General features: G+C 48.4%; 1 long non-coding RNA gene across 1 annotated transcript in view; it reads left to right on the top strand.

Annotated features, from left to right (window-relative positions):
- The window catches only part of LOC141165027 (uncharacterized), a 30,421-nt gene extending 13,568 nt beyond the window's left edge, over positions 1 to 16,853 (top strand). Inside the window, exons 2-3 of the long non-coding RNA XR_012251031.1 lie at positions 15,453 to 15,542; positions 16,722 to 16,853. This is a non-coding gene — a long non-coding RNA (uncharacterized lncRNA). The remainder of the gene's footprint in view (positions 1 to 15,452; positions 15,543 to 16,721) is intronic.
- Positions 16,854 to 17,497: the final 644 nt, after the last annotated feature.

The raw sequence follows: 17,497 nt of genomic DNA, 5'->3' as shown, positions 1-17,497 counted from the left end.
GAGCACCTTGAACCCCCAGGGGCTTCACAGAATTTTATAATGTTGAAGTGTGAAAATAAAAAAACACATTTTTAACACAAAACTGCTACTTTAGCCTCAAATTTTTAATTTTCACAAGGGCAGCCAGAAAAAATGGACCCCAAAATGTGTTTTGCAATTTCTCCTGAGCACGCTGATACCCATATGTGGTGCAAAACCACTGTTTGGGCGCACGGCATGGCTCGGAAGGTAAGGAGCGTCATTTGACTTTTGGAATGGAAATTTGACTGGAATGGATAGCGGACGCCATGTTGCATTTGGAGAGCCCCTGAGGTGCCTAAACAGAGGAAACCCCCAACAAGTCACCCCATTTTGGAAACTAGACCCCTCAAGGAACTTATCTAGATGTGTGGTGAGCACCTTGAACCCCCAGGGGCTTCACAGAATTTTATAATGTTGAAGTGTGAAAATAAAAAACACATTTTTAACACAAAACTGCTACTTTAGCCTCAAATTTTTAATTTTCACAAGGGCAGCCAGAAAAAATGGACCCCAAAATGTGTTGTGCAATTTCTCCTGAGCACGCTGATACCCCATATGTGGTGCAAAACCACTGTATGGGCGCACGGCATGGCTCGGAAGGTAAGGAGCGCCATTTGACTTTTGGAATGGAAATTTGACTGGAATCGATAGCGGACGCCATGTTGCATTTGGAGAGCCCCTGAGGTGCCTAAACAGAGGAAGCCCCCGACAAGTCACCCCATTTTGGAAACTAGACCCCTCAAGGAACTTATCTAGATGTGTGGTGAGCACCTTGAACCCCCAGGGGCTTCACAGAATTTTATAATGTTGAAGTGTGAAAATAAAAAAAAAAATTTTTAACACAAAACTGCTACTTTAGCCTCAAATTTTTAATTTTCACAAGGGCAGCCAGAAAAAATGGACCCCAAAATATGTTGTGCAATTTCTCCTGAGCACGCTGATACCCCATATGTGGTGCAAAGCCACTGTTTGGGTGCACGGCATGGCTCGGAAGGTAAGGAGCGCCATTTGACTTTTGGAATGGAAATTTGACTGGAATGGATAGCGGACGCCATGTTGCATTTGGAGAGCCCCTGAGGTGCCTAAACAGAGGAAACCCACAACAAGTGACCAAATTTTACAATCTACTCCTCTGTATAAATTAATCTAGTGGTGGGAAAATAAGTAGATAGGTAAATGGTCACTAAACCCATAGATGAATTCCCACAGAGGTGTCATTTCCATAATGAGGTCACTTCAGGGGGGATTATGCTGTTCTGGCACTTTTCAGAGTACCAGAGCTAAAGAATCCCCCCTGAAGTGACCCCATTTTGGAAATGACACCCCTCTGGGAATTCATCTATGGGTTTAGTGACCGTTTTAACTCAATGGATGATTTCCAGAAACAAGCACGCAATGGAAGGTTTAGATTCTGGAGAACCTCCCCCTGGAAATTAAGTGAGCTCTACTCGAATGTGTCATTCACTAAATGAACCAAATGTTTGAATGACAAATTGGGATACATTTTTACAGTTTAAAAACGTGGTTCTGTGTGGAAGATTTTAAAGCAGTCAGTGACGCATAAGGCTGGCAATGATGGGCATTGTGGGCAATAGTAGCGGGTATCACGCCTCATTCCTCTCTTAGTACATATGTGACACCCCAGGGGTCTGGTTGCCACAGTGATAGAGATATTACGTCTGAGAGCAGGTGGGAGGTCCTTTGGTCAGGGATCCTGTGCATGCCACACCTCCTGCCCAGTCTTGGAAGGGGAAGGACTTCCCCTATATAAACCTGGGGCTGAGGCAGGGTAGAGAGTTCTGAGAGGAGAAGACAGGGAGCAGAGCTGCTCTATGGGCTCTGCTCCACAGGCAGGCCCTGTCCAGAGGCCTGAGCCTGGAGTCAAGGAGAGTAGAGACAAGAAACAGCAGAAGCAATACTACTACGAGTCAGGGGCTGGCAGCTGCAGAGCTCGCCCTGACTGAGAAGCTTTCTTACCGGACCCGGCGTCCGAGGCTGTGGGGACTAACTCTTACCCAGCAGCAGAAGCCGACCGGCAGGGGATTTCAGGTCCTCAGGCCCAGAAACCCGAAGGCACGGTCACACGCGTGGGACCAGCACCGCCATCGTGGAGCGGAAGCCATTAGAAGGCCCCGAGTCACCGGCCATACGGGTGAGCACCACACGGTACACTCAGGGACGTGGGCTACTTATATCCGCTTCTAGCAAGGTAGCCAGAAGAGTACAGTCAGTTTGGGAGGCCTACAACTCCGCCTGGCCAGGGGAGATCCCATCTGCTCAAGGACTGACCAGGCCCCGTTCACTAGCAAGTACTCCGGGAGGGTCTATCGTTGTTACCAGTAAAGACCCTGAATTACACCGCACCGTCTCTGAGTGGTTCCTGCTACCCCCATCATCCACATCTGCTGCCCTGAGGCCATACCCCTCCCGTTGGGGGTTATACCATCTACGCTGCACCATCCATCCACCGGCCTCAGCGGACTGTCCTGCAGCGGCAGCTCCATAGCTGCATTCAACGGGTGGCGTAGTCGTCCTACATCTACCGCTGTTACATCGCCGCTCAGTTTGACTCCCTGGGCACGGACCGGGTCACCGCCACGAGACTACAACCCTCAAGAGATCCGGCTCCGGGTAAGCTCCCGCGTGCGCAACGCAGCGCGACACAGGCCCAGGGGCGCGTCAACTTTGGCGTAGTCGGCAGGATTTCGTGCCCGCAACCACCGGGTACTGCGTGCCTGAAAAAGAGACTTTTCAAACTTACCTGTGGTGAAGATTCCCGCCATCCGGCGCCATCTTCAGCCTTCTTCCCGCCATCGGTGAAGTTTCCCGCCATCCGGCGCCATCTTCTGCCTTCTTCCCGCCATCCGTGGAGTTTTCCCGCCATTGGACGCCATCTTGAGGACGCCGCGCGGGAAGAAGAGGGGCGTGGACTCCGAAAGCGCGCGAGAACTGAAGCCCCGCCTCACGTCCGGACGTTGCGTAAGGTCCTGGAAGGAGCCCAGCAGACGCCGACGTCACAGGAGCGCGACGGAAGGTCCTCAACCCTGACGATCCACTGCGGAGCCGCGGCCTGCGGAACAGGATCATCGCAAGGTAGGCCACGGTCCACTGGGGGGAGGAAGATGTCGGATACGGAGGAGAGCTTCACTGCCTCAACCCCCGCCAGCGCTACCGCTGCTGCAGTTATGCCCTTCACCATGCCCTATATCCCGGGAGCAGCTTGGCTACCCCAGTACTCAGGGGAGTCACATACCCTGCATGACTTTAGAGAAAAGCTGGATAGCCTCTTCCAGGTGTACCCCCTCACAGAAGAGCAAAAAGTGAGCATCCTGGTGGCCCAACTAACCGGGGCAGCCAAAAGGGAAGTAAAATCCTGGCCACCTGGGAGGAAGACTGTCGCAGGGATACTAACCCGGCTGAAGGACACCTTTGATACCCGCACCTCAGCCGAGATTAAGCTTAGATTCTACGGGTGCAAGCAGCGAGCGCATGAGAGTATAAGGGACTATGCACTAAACCTACAAGAGGCCCTGAGGGCCATTAAGCAGACCGACCCTGATGGAGTGGGAAACGAGGACAGGCTGTTGACCGAACAGTTTATAGAGGGACTGTATTGTAATACCCACCGAACCCAGTTGCGGGCAATGGCCTTACAGGATCCCCATCTGGGCTTTGCACAGTTCAAGGACAGAGCCATCCGGGTGCTCCGAGAACCGGCACCGGGTGGCGTTGTGACCCACAAGCGCCCTGCTATCACTTACCACCAGGAGGCGGCGCCCTTGTCGGCAGGGCCTGTGGGAGCTGATGCGCAGGCTTTGGACAATGACCCGGCTCCAGACCTACACCATCAGGTCCAAGAGCTAGCTAAGAGCGTTGCTGCGCTAACCCGAACTGTGCAGTCTTTACAGGCTTCCACCCCAGGGAAGATCCAGCTGGCATCCGGACCGGAGGACATCCCGTGGCGTTGACCAAGGAGGACCCCACCGGCCAGAGGAAGACCCAGTGACCGATACAGCGAGGACGGACGACCCATCTGCCGCCGCTGCAATCAACCTGGACATATGGCAAGGTACTGTTCTTTAAACGGGCACAACCTGAGGTAGAGGGCCAACCCCCAGGAAAAAGATCACCAGGCCCATCGAACTGGCGCGACAGATATGTGGGAGGACGTCCAGTCTTGCCTGTGGTACTGGATGGCATTCCCATGAGTGCCCTACTGGACACCGGGTCACAGGTCACCACCATCCCGTACGTGCTCTTTAAGCAGTACTGGAATGACTCGGATATTACCCGCTACCCTGACGACGACTTGAGTATCATTGCCAGCAATGGCCAGCCCGTGCCACAGATCGGATTTAAAGAGGTGACCATCAAAATCGGTAGAGTCGAACTGGCAGCACAGGGACTGATCATTGTAGACATTGACAAACATGAGAGCCACCCAAAAATAACTCTAGGAACTAATGTAATTGAAAATTGTCTTGCAGAGGTGATTTTCCTTCTACAGCAGGTTGCCAAGAACGCCAGCTCTGGCGAGCAGCGAGTGCTCCAGAAAGAGATCCGGGCACTGATGCGACGGCAACAGGTGGAACTCTCCGGCGGTGAGATTGGTAGCGTAAGAATGTGTGACCCTTTCCCTATTGCCATGCCCCCAAAAAGTGAAATGATGATTTGGTGCCGGGCAGCTATTGGTCTGAGAGGTAGAGATTACCAGGCAATGGTAGAACCAGTTTACTCAGACAGTAGGCCCACCATTTTGACAGCACGGGGGGTGGTCAATGTACGCCATGGGAGGGTGCCCGTTCGCATAATCAATATCGGGGAGAGGGAAGTGTACCTGCCCCGGTATGCCACGCTAGCAAAATTATATACCATCAACCAAAACTCTATACAGTCTGTGGAACCCTTGCCTCCATCTCACCCGGAGGAAGGTAACGGCTCTAAGAAAGTAATGGAGGATTGGTGTCAGCAACTACACTTGGGAACTGACTCCACTCCCTCCCACCAGAAACAGGGAGTCTACCGGGTGGTTCAAGAGTATGAGAGAGTGTTTAGTAAACACCCGTTAGACTTCGGGCGAGTCAAGGGGGTAGAACACCGCATCCCCACGGGAGATCATCCTCCCATAAAAGAGAGGTATCGACCCGTACCCCCTGCACATTACCAACACGCCAAGGGGATGCTTAGAGACATGAAGGAGGCTGGGGTAATCCGGGATAGTTGTAGCCCCTGGGCAGCCCCGCTAGTTTTAGTCAAAAAGAAAGACAACACCATGAGGATGTGTGTAGATTACCGGAAAATCAACCGTATCACACACAAGGGTGCGTACCCCTTACCAAGGATAGAGGAGTCATTGGCTGCTTTAAGGTCTGCTAACTTCTTCTCTACCTTGGATCTCACTAGCGGGTACTGGCAGGTTCCTGTAGCAGAGGCGGACCGGGAGAAGACCGCATTCACCACCCCGATGGGACTTAGCGAGTTCACCTGCATGCCGTTCGGACTCTGCAACGCCCCAGGAACCTTCCAACGATTAATGGAGTGCTGTCTGGGCCACAGAAACTTCGAGACGGTCCTGTTGTACCTGGACGATGTCATCGTATACTCCAAAACTTATGAGGACCACCTGAAACACCTGGCGGAGGTGTTCGAAGCTCTGGCGAGTTACGGCCTAAAGGTGAAACCCTCCAAGTGTCACCTCCTGAAACCAAAGGTGCAGTACCTGGGACACGTGGTGAGCGCTGATGGAGTGGCTCCCGACCCCGATAAGATCACCGCAATTAAGGGATGGCCAAGCCCCTCCAGCGTAAAAGAAGTGCGGCAGTTCCTCGGGTTGGTAGGCTACTACCGAAGGTTTATTCCCGGTTTCACCAAAAAGGCAGCGCCTATGCAGGACCTCCTGATAGGCCAGTCCCGGAAGGCCAAGAACCAGAAGCCGCCCTTCAAATGGGAAGAGCTAGAAGAAGAGTCCTTCCGCCAGCTGAAGATGGCCCTCACGGGGAATGAAATCTTGGCGTACCCGGATTATAGCCAGCCCTTCATCCTCTACACCGACGCCAGTAACATCGGGCTAGGAGCCGTACCGTCCCAGATCCAGCAGGGGAAAGAACGAGTAATCGCCTACGCCAGCCGAAAACTGCGACCCACCGAAAGGAACCCCGAGAATTATAGCTCATTTAAGCTAGAGTTCCTGGCCGTGGTATGGGCAGTCACTGAGCGCTTTAAGCATTACCTTGCTTCTTCCCGGTTCACCGTGTACACGGATAACAACCCGTTGACACACCTGGACACGGCAAGACTCGGTGCCCTGGAGCAGAGGTGGATGGCCCGTCTGTCCAACTACGAGTTCATAATCAAATACCGGGCAGGGCGCTCCAATACTAACGCGGACGCCCTGTCCAGGATGCCCAACCTGCCGGACGAAGGAGAAGATCCGGAGGGACTGGAAGAAGTTGAACTCCCTGCATTCCACCGTTATGGGACTATCCAGTATTCCCACCGGGTAAGGAGTAAGCAGGCTGCTACGTTGAACCCCTTACCCCACTACAACTGGGCGGAAACGCAAGACAGCGACCCTGCCGTCCGACTGGTGAAGGAGATGCTGACTCGGCCGGAGGCTCGCCTTGAACCAGACGCTCCGGAGGAAGCCAAACAACTATGGGCAGAGAAGAGTCGACTGTTCCTTTACAAAGGGAAGTTGTGCCGCAGAATGGTTAACTCCCGGACGCATGAATTACTCTGGCAAGTAGTGGTGCCACGAAGAGACGCAGCCATGGTGATGGAGGCATACCACGACGGAGCTGGACACTTCGGGTGGAAGAAGCTGGAGTTCCTGCTGCGCGAGCGGTTCCACTGGGTAGGCATGAGGGGAACCATCGAGAAGTGGTGCAGAGACTGTGGCCCGTGCAACCTGAGAAGGAAGGACCGTGCCAGCCAGAAGACTCCCCTGCAGTCCATCGTCACCCGGCAACCGTTGGAACTGGTAGCCTTGGATCATGTAAAACTGACCCCAAGCAGAAGTGGCTACGTCTACGCGTTAACCATCGTGGATCATTACTCCCGGTTTCTGGTTGTCGTCCCCGTCAAGGACTTAACGGCTCAAACAGCAGCTAGAGCATTCCAGCAGCACTTTTGCTGTCCACACGGGTACCCGGACCAAGTGCTGACGGACCAGGGACCTGCCTTTGAAGCGGAGGTCTTCCAGGAATTCTGCAATCTGTATGGCTGCCGGAAGATAAGGACGACACCCTACCATCCGCAAACTAATGGACTTTGTGAGAAAATGAACCAGGTGGTAATGGATCTTCTAAAAACGTTGCCCCTGGAAGAACGCAGTCTGTGGCCTGAGAAGTTGCCCGATCTGGTGGACCTATACAACCACATCCCGGTAGGTTCCACCAACTGTACCCCGGCTTACCTAATGAGGGCAAGACCTGGTAAGTTACCTGTTGACCTGGAAATGGGAGTCCTGACACCCGAGGACACTTCACCAGAAACAGACTGGGACACAGAGAGGCAGCAGCAGTACCGGAGAGTACAGGAGAGCGTGGAGCGAAGTCTCTGTCAGGCTAGGGAAAGACAAGAGAAAACTTACAACCAGTATGCTCCCGCTGTTCCCCTGGTACCCGGAGAGCAGGTCTTGAAGAGGAAGAGACGGCTCCACAAGTTGGATGACCAGTGGGAGAAGGACCTGTACACCGTACTGCCCTCAAGCCACGAGAACCCGAAGGTTTGTACCATCAGTAAAGACGGAGGGGAAACCACAGCCATTGTATCCCGGGACCACCTGAAGAAGTGTCCCGAACAACTGAGGAACCCTGAAGAGGAACAAGAAGACCATCGACCCGTAGAGGAAAGGGAAGATATGGTTAGTACTGTGCTCGGGGACTTCCCTCGGTCTTGGACTCAAGTCAATGGTGCAGTTGTGGTACCCGTACTCACCTTCCTCCAACCAGCATCCCAAGCACCTACGGAGCAACAGGTAGAGCTGGAAGAACAGCCGGTCCAGGAGGCAGAAGACTCCACACAAGCAGAACAGGAGGATCAACCCTCTGCTTATAGTGAGCCTGCCGTACCCCTAGTGAGACAAAGAGCCGGTAGACAGCTGCCCAGTTTACCCTTGACAGCTCCTACACCCTGTAGTTCAGGGCCAGACAGTCAGCTCCGTAGGTCCACTAGGGCCACTAGAGGCCAGTTACCCGCACGCTGGAGGATTTGAAGTGTATAAATTGTTTTATTTATGTTTATCTGTGTATTGTTGCTTGTGTATAATTTTGTGTTTCCAGTTATTTATAGGAGTCCTTGGTGGATTTACCGGGAATCCTTTGTACAGTTAGTGGAGCGTAACCCAGGATGGACTAAAAGACTGTTAAGGACTCGGGGTAGGACAGACCCCTACCTGGTTACGTCTCCCTGTTTTGGTGAAATGGACACCTTGCTTTCTTCAAAGACTGCACCCGGTTACGGACACGCCGTGACCAGCTTTATGCGTTTCCTTATTGTAATGTTATTGTTTATACTTTGTTATGTTACAAAAATATGTTTAGTCCCGGAGTACTAAATTTCACTAGGGGGGAATGTGACACCCCAGGGGTCTGGTTGCCACAGTGATAGAGATATTACGTCTGAGAGCAGGTGGGAGGTCCTTTGGTCAGGGATCCTGTGCATGCCACACCTCCTGCCCAGTCTTGGAAGGGGAAGGACTTCCCCTATATAAACCTGGGGCTGAGGCAGGGTAGAGAGTTCTGAGAGGAGAAGACAGGGAGCAGAGCTGCTCTATGGGCTCTGCTCCACAGGCAGGCCCTGTCCAGGGGCCTGAGCCTGGAGTCAAGGAGAGTAGAGACAAGAAACAGCAGAAGCAATACTACTACGAGTCAGGGGCTGGCAGCTGCAGAGCTCGCCCTGACTGAGAAGCTTTCTTACCGGACCCGGCGTCCGAGGCTGTGGGGACTAACTCTTACCCAGCAGCAGAAGCCGACCGGCAGGGGATTTCAGGTCCTCAGGCCCAGAAACCCGAAGGCACGGTCACACGCGTGGGACCAGCACCGCCATCGTGGAGCGGAAGCCATTAGAAGGCCCCGAGTCACCGGACATACGGGTGAGCACCACACGGTACACTCAGGGACGTGGGCTACTTATATCCGCTTCTAGCAAGGTAGCCAGAAGAGTACAGTCAGTTTGGGAGGCCTACAACTCCGCCTGGCCAGGGGAGATCCCATCTGCTCAAGGACTGACCAGGCCCCGTTCACTAGCAAGTACTCCGGGAGGGTCTATCGTTGTTACCAGTAAAGACCCTGAATTACACCGCACCGTCTCTGAGTGGTTCCTGCTACCCCCATCATCCACATCTGCTGCCCTGAGGCCATACCCCTCCCGTTGGGGGTTATACCATCTACGCTGCACCATCCATCCACCGGCCTCAGCGGACTGTCCTGCAGCGGCAGCTCCATAGCTGCATTCAACGGGTGGCGTAGTCGTCCTACATCTACCGCTGTTACATCGCCGCTCAGTTTGACTCCCTGGGCACGGACCGGGTCACCGCCACGAGACTACAACCCTCAAGAGATCCGGCTCCGGGTAAGCTCCCGCGTGCGCAACGCAGCGCGACACAGGCCCAGGGGCGCGTCACATACACGACATCTTTTCTGGGGGTTCCTTCTTGTTTCCGTTGCTGGAATAAGTGCAATAAAATGTCGCTCAGTGAGTCTTTTCACATCCCCAGATTCTAATGGATGAGCGGGGCTAACACTTTGAAAGACAAGATTTTCAATTACCTTTTTTTTTTTTTTTGTACAACACAAAAGAATTGTATGTGGCCACCTGAAACAAATAAATAACCAACTTTTTATACCAGGTATAGGACTTTCTTGATACCTGGTATGGCTGTAGAACCTGGTCTGCAAGGTCCACACCCCCCATGTGTTTGTTGTAGTCAATGACTGACACAGGTTTTTGCTTCGGAGTGGTGGATCCTAGTTCTACAGTGGCCCTTGTGGCATCTGTGTGGATTGAGCTGAGGACAAAAATATCCCTCTTATCCCTATTTTTCAGGGCAAGCAGCTCTCCGTTGCGTACAGCCCCTGACTGCCCCTTTTGAAACTTTTGGTTGACCAATGGTTGTGGAAACCCCTGACGGTTTTTACGGATGGTCCCACAAGCCCCGATGTTGTGTTCAACCAGACTTTTAAATAGGGGTATGCTGGTGTAATAATTGTCCACATATAGATTGTAGCCTTTTTGAAAAAATGGACTTATCAGCTCCCAAACAATTTTTCCAGATGTCCCCAGATAAGTAGGGCATCCTGGTGGGTTTAGTTGGCTATCTTTCCCCTCATATATGTGAAAAGCGAATGTGTATCCGGTTGAACTTTCGCACATTTTATAGAGCTTTATTCCAAACCTTGCCCTTTTAGATGGGATAAATTGCTTGAGGTGCAGTCTTCCTTTGAATTTTACAAGGGACTCATCTATAGAAATATTTTGTGTTGGGGTGTAGAGGCTTAAGAATTTTTCTGACAAATTTTCAATGATGGGTCTAATTTTATATAACCTGTCATGTTCTGGGGCATTTCTGGGCAGGCATTGACTATTGTCGTTAAAATGCCAAAACCGCATGAGCATTTCATAACGGGTCCTAGGCAGAACGACTGAAAACATAGGGGTGGCTTGAACAGGGTGGTTGGACCAGTAGGATCGAATGCTCGGTTTTTTAACAAGCCCCATGGCAAATGTAAGTCCTAAAAAATTTTTTATTTCCGGGACATTAGTTGGTGTCCATAAATTTGCCCTAGCATAGTAAGATCGGGGATTCTGGCATATGAATTGGGATGCATATAAATTTGTTTGCACGACAATATGCTCTAGCAAGCTGTCTGTAAAAAACAAATTAAAAAAATTAATTGGTCCAAAATCTTCCACCTCCACATTTATACCAGGAATGGCGTTGAAATCAGGGCTGAATGGAGCAGCCGAATCCGAACGCCCCTTGTACACTGGCGTGCGCCAATTCACTAGTAGCAGGGACAGCGCTTGTACTGGGCAGTGTTCCCTGATTTGGAGACGTTTCTCCAGTAGCGCTATTTGCCCCTATTACTGTACTGGTCCTTGGGCTTGAGGATGGAACAGAATCACTGCTCATTTCTGAGCTCTCAGTGTCGCCGCTACTAAAGCCCTCAAAATCCATATCTCCATCTGAGATTGCACTGTCATCAGTGTCAGAACATAGCAGGGCATACACCTCTTCTGCGGTATAAGTCTGACGGGCCATTTTATTTTTATATTTTTTGACTGGACTGAACGGACCGGACTGAACGGACCGGACTGAAAGGACGGGACCGGACTGGACTGACCGTACTGGACTGACCGGACTGGACTGACCGGACTGACCTGACAGGACTGACTGACCTGACAGGACTGACTGATCTGACAGGACTGACTGATCTGACAGGACTGACTGACTGACTGATCTGACAGGACTGACTGACTGACAGATCTGACAGGACTGACTGACTGACAGATCTGACAGGACTGACTGATCTGACAGGACTGACTGACTGACTGATCTGACAGGACTGACTGACTGACAGATCTGACAGGACTGACTGACAGATCTGACAGGACTGACTGATCTGACAGGACTGACTGACTGACTGACTGACAGATCTGACAGGACTGACTGATCTGACAGGACTGACTGATCTGACAGGACTGACAGGACTGACTAACCCTAACTCTTACTTTCTTTTTTCTTTTTTATTTTTTTCACTTTTACTGTGGCAAGGCTGACAGCTCTTGTCACAGTGTTTCTCCTCTGCTCTCTCACTGAGATCGGAGGAGAAACAATGTATTTATCAGGCAGATCGCCCGGGAAAGTTTGTTGCTAAAACAAACTTCCCTAGTGATCTCTCTGATTGGCTGGTGTGACGCTGACATCATCGAGACCTGAGCCAATCAGGTCTCGATGATGTCAGAGGTCACAGCACCGGTATCCCCGCCGCTGACAGGTATGTGGGGGGTCCCGATCGCCGATCACCGGCTGTCACTATCTTTTAAATGCCGCGATCGCTATGGATCGCGGCATCTAGAAGATAGGAACAGGTTAACATCATGGGGACCTGATCCAATCAGGTCCCCATGATGCCACATGTCAGAGCTATCGCTCTGAACCGGTACCGCAACGCTAGCAGGACCCTGGGGGTCCTGAGCGCTGCGGGACCACCCACCGTTTTTAAACATCGGCGCTGCACAGAGCCCAGGCAGCGCCGACGTTTATGTACAGTGGGCGGTCGGGAACCGGTTAAATGGTTAAATATCAGGGATTGAAGATAATACAGATACACAGCTGGCTTCTCTAGATATGATATGGTCTCAGAACTTAAGCCTTACTTTGGTAACCTTCATATAACATACCAGTATGTAATATGTCAGGAAGGGGTTAAGTGAAGATAAGAAACTTTGTAATACACTTAATACAGTATGGGCGTGATTCATCAAGAATGGCATTGTTCACTCTGGTCTTGATGAGGGAGCGAGCTGGAGTCAGACGCTCTCGATTCATGAAGAGGTCCATGCCTTTTTGTCTTTCTAGACTGATTGACTTTCAAAAACTTCTCTAACATGTCTATAAATCTGTTTTCAGTAAGTGGACAGAGTACACGTGATGCTATAAAACTCTATGGAGAGGAGAACAGGAGAAATTGGAGATAATAAAAGAAAAAAATCACATGGGAAACTGATGAGACTTCTGGTGCAGATAGAATAACTGCTGAAATTCAGGCTAAAAGTCTGAAATAATAGTATTTTTTTGGCCACATATATGAAAGCTTATTCAGAAACTCCAGTAAGTGCAGTTACATTTTAAAGGGAATCCGTCAGCAGGATTTCACCTCGCAAACTATTTATATGACTATATAGCTTTTTCAAAACCAATTACAGCAATACCTTTACATGCTCAGTCTGAGAAATCAGTGTTTAAATTGATATGCAAATGAGGCTGGAGGACTATGGTAGATCTGAAGCCTCTGTCACTCCAGCTCCATTTCCCACCCAGTGCCGCCTCCTTCTGCTTAACTGACATCCTCTATGCTGTGTGTCTTCAGGTAAAGGAGCCATCAATCAAGCAGTAGGATGCAGAACTTGGCGGAGAATAGAGTTGGAGTGACAGAGGCTTCAGATCTATTACAGTCTTTCAGCGTCATTTGCATATAAATTCAAACACTGATTTCACAGTAATGGAGGAATGGACTGACCATGGAAAGGGGTTACTGGACTCGTCTTTGACAGATCCACATGTGTCTATAAATAGTTTGGGGAATGAAATTATGCTGACTGATTCTCTTTAACTTTGCATCAAGGAAGCAGATGAACCGATACGGAAATTTGGGATACCCTTTGGAAAAATTCCTGAGACTAGACTGTACTTTCCCCATTATTGTCAACTGTCTGTAGCACATGGAAGCTTGACTGACTATCATACACTTACATCATATACAGTTGTATGAAAAAGTTTGGGCACCCCTATTAATCTTAAGCTTATTGTTTTATAAAAATTGGTGTTTTTGCAACAGCTATTTCAGTTTGATATATGTAATAACTGTTGGACATAGTAATGTTTCTGCCTTGAAATGAGGTTTATTGTACTAACAGAAAATGTGCAATCTGCATTCAAACAAAATTTGACAGGTGCATAAGTATGGGCACCCTTATCATTTTCTTGTTTTAAATACTCCTACCTACTTTTTACTGACTTACTAAAGCACTTTTTTTGGTTTTGTAACCTCACTGAGCTTTGAACTTCATAGCCAGGTGTATGCAATCATGAGAAAAGCTACTTAAAGTGGCCACTTGCAAGTTGTTCTCCTGTTTCAATCTCCTCTGAAGAGTGGCATCATGGGCTCCTCAAAACAACTGTCAAATGATCTGAAAACAAATATTATTCAACATAGTTGTTCAGGGGAAGGATGCAAAAAGCTGTCTCAGAGATTTAACCTGTCAGTTTCCACTGTGAGGAACATAGTAAGGAAATGGAAGAACACAGGGACAGTTCTTGTTAAGGCCAGAAATGGCAGGCCAAGAAAAACATCAGAAAGGTAGAGAAGAAGAATGGTGAGATCAGTCAAGGACAATCCTCAGACCACCTCCAGAGAGCTGCAGCATCAACTTGCTGCAGATGGTGTCACTGTGCATCGGTCAACTATACAACGCACTTTGCACAAGGAGAAGCTGTATGGGAGAGTGATGCGAAAGAAGCCGTTTCTGCAAGCACGCCACAAACAGAGTCGGCTGAGGTATGCAAAAGCACATTTGGAGAAGCCAATTTCTTTTTGGAAGAAGGTCCTGTGGACTGATGAAACCAAGATTCAGTTGTTTGGTCATACAAAAAGGCGTTATGCATGGCAGCAAAAAAACACAGCATTCCAAGAAAACACTTGCTACCCACAGTAAAATTTGGTGGAGGTTCCATCATGCTTTGGGGCTGTGTGGCCAATGCCGGCACCGGGAATCTTGTTAAAGTTGAGGGACGCATGGATTCCACTCAGTATCAGCAGATTCTTGACAATAATGTTCAAGAATCAGTGACAAAGTTGAAGTTACGCAGGGGATAGATCTTTCAGCAAGACAATGATCCAAAACACTGCTCCAAATATACTCAGGCATTCATGCAGAGGAACAATTACAATGTTCTGGAATGGCCATCCCAGTCCCCAGACCTGAATATCATTGAACATCTGTGGGATCATTTGAAGAGGGTTGTCCATGCTCGGCGACCATCAAACTTAACTGAACTGGAATTGTTTTGTAAATACCTTCATCCAGGATCCAGGAAATCATTAAAAGCTACAGGAAGCGACTAGAGGCTGTTATTTTTGCAAAAGGAGGATCTACTAAATATTAATGTCACTTTTCTGGTGAGGTGCCCATACTTATGCACCTGTCAAATTTTGTTTGAATGCAGATTGCACATTTTCTGTTAGTACAATAAACCTCATTTCAAGGCAGAAACATTACTGTGTCCAACAGTTATTACATATATCAAAGTGAAATAGCTGTTGCAAAAACACCAATTTTTATAAAACATTAAGCTTAAGATTAATAGGGGTGCCCAAACTTTTTCATATAACTGTACTAACCAATTTACACAAGCAAGTTTTGGATTCTCTTGCTGATCCAGACTCTGTACATCTGCCAGGAAATGGGTAGTGTTCGTCAAATGGCAAGAAAATAAATTCTATAGTATGGCATGCCTACATTTTAAAAACTAAAATGCTGACCAAATTGGCATTGGTTACAATGTGACCTTACACCCTCAAGGAGCCATTAGCATTCATTTTGCCTATACACATATACCAATTTCTTTTTTTTCTATTTCTATACCATGTTCAATTCAGAGTTTCTTATTTTATGATAATGTAAGTTCTGCTTTTATTTCAATTCAGGGTGACCTCCATTCTGTGTGCGCCTATGTGTGTTTTATCTGCATGGCTGGCTTTAAGTACAAGCAAAGCAGGAGTGTTATTAATTATTATGTAAGTATAAAAATAAAACTATTAATACATTAAATTAATAAAATGTGTTACATTGGAGAATCTTCTATACTGATGAATTAGATGCCATCAATTACTATGTTTTGTTGCCTATCTTAAAATTGTGATTAGTAATAAAATCAATGATCATTCCTAATTTACAACTCTCAAAAGGAGGTTACAAAATCAAAAATGTCAAATCTGAACTTGTTAACTGATTTCTCTGCTTTGGAGATTTTCAGTTTGTTTAAAGGATTCCCCATTGATAACTGATAACAAGGTGTCTCACAGCAGGGGAACATGACCACACATTTTTGTTCCTATGAAGCACCATCATAAAGGAAAGATTAATGTAACCACAGTCAGTCTTTGGTTTCTCTAATTGAAAGTGGGTCATTAAAACCATGAAAACAAAATATCTTAAGGAGGTTTTCCTACATATATATATTTTTTAAACTGATAGGGATTTTTTTTTAAATATTGTAATCAATTATATGACTAAGGGAGATACCTTCAACTAGAAACATGCAAACCAACTTCTGTCTGTATGCTTACTAAATAAAGAAGAACTTGTAATTTTATACTACATGGATATGCCATTCCTCCATTTGGAAATATAATCAAATATAAGTGAAGAAACCTGGCACTCAAAATTGCAGTGAGTGAAACAAAATTTTATTGGCAATGCATATAGTTGTTAACGTTTCGGTCTTGACAGACCTTCATCAGAACTGATTGCCGTGTGTAGTGGTCTTGGAATCCGCACAGTGCAGCGCTGTATGATAGTGTGACCTGTGCCACTATGGAAAAGCGGCACACCATAGCGATGCAGGTCACACTATCATATAGCGCTGCATTGTGCGGATTTCAAGACAGACCACTATACATGGCAATCGGTTCTGATGAAGGTCTGTTAAGACTGAAACGCTAACTGCTATATGGATTACCAATAAAATTTAGTTTCACTCACTTAAATTTTGAGTGCCAAGATTCTTCACTTACTCAATTACGGGTTGGAAACCCACTTGGGCACCTTATCTACTTAGCAGGAGTGCCATAGAGAGAGAGAGAGCTATGCTTAGCAACATATCAAAATTTACGGGTGACAATTTAATAATGTGGAACTGGGTTGAACGTCTAAAATGTATGTCACATATGCACCCTATGACACCTGCTTTACAGACGGAAATAGCCTGCTGACTTTGGATGAAGAGGCCCGACAGATGGTCATGTTCAGACAACCACGAGACCGTGATACGGTAGATAAGGTGATTAAGATTTTGGAGAACATCCACGGTGACATGACTGATCTAGGTAATTTATGTATTCACTTCTTTCGTGGGTTTAGTGAGAGGTAGAGACGGTTACCCAATAATTGAATGCTCTGCAGGAAGTAATGTCTCACATTAGCAAGAAAACAAACAGTTAATATAGAGGACCAGGCTCCCTGGATGAAGTATTGAGAAATGAGTTAGTCGCAGGCCTGAGAGACACTTAACTGAGGCAGGTCCTGAAACAGCGTTAATGCTGCAATCCTAAATTGAGCATCCTCAAAGTTTGAGCAGAAGCTAGGGAGCGAGAGAAAGCGCCTCTGACTGTAGCCGTCTGGTCAGGAGCAATGAAGTGGCCACGTCAGGGGCGCATGATGCCGAACCAGACTGGGCCCGTGAGTTACAACAGGAGCTGCAAGAAATTAGAGGGGAACTATGGAGCATAAGAAAAAACCCTACAGCTACCCAGGCACTGAACTTTGCACCTCGGTATGAAGAGCAACCAGAGCGGGGGTATCCTCTACCCAGAGAACAGCGGTAAAGGCCTAGGCACCCATCAGACGATTGCAGTGCTGAATTCTGGATCTGTGGAGATATGGGACATGTCGAGGGACTGTCCCACTCGAGGCAGCCAACAGTGGATGCGTCCTTTACACTAATGTGCCCCGCGGTAAGTGAGCACGCCGC

Source organism: Phyllobates terribilis, unplaced genomic scaffold (genome assembly GCF_046119375.1).
Source record: "Phyllobates terribilis strain yellow unplaced genomic scaffold, ASM4611937v1 Scaffold_11__3_contigs__length_659146591, whole genome shotgun sequence".
Lineage (NCBI taxonomy): Eukaryota > Metazoa > Chordata > Amphibia > Anura > Dendrobatidae > Phyllobates > Phyllobates terribilis.
Note: the sequence above shows the minus strand (reverse complement) of the source record. Positions and strands in the feature narration are given on the sequence as shown.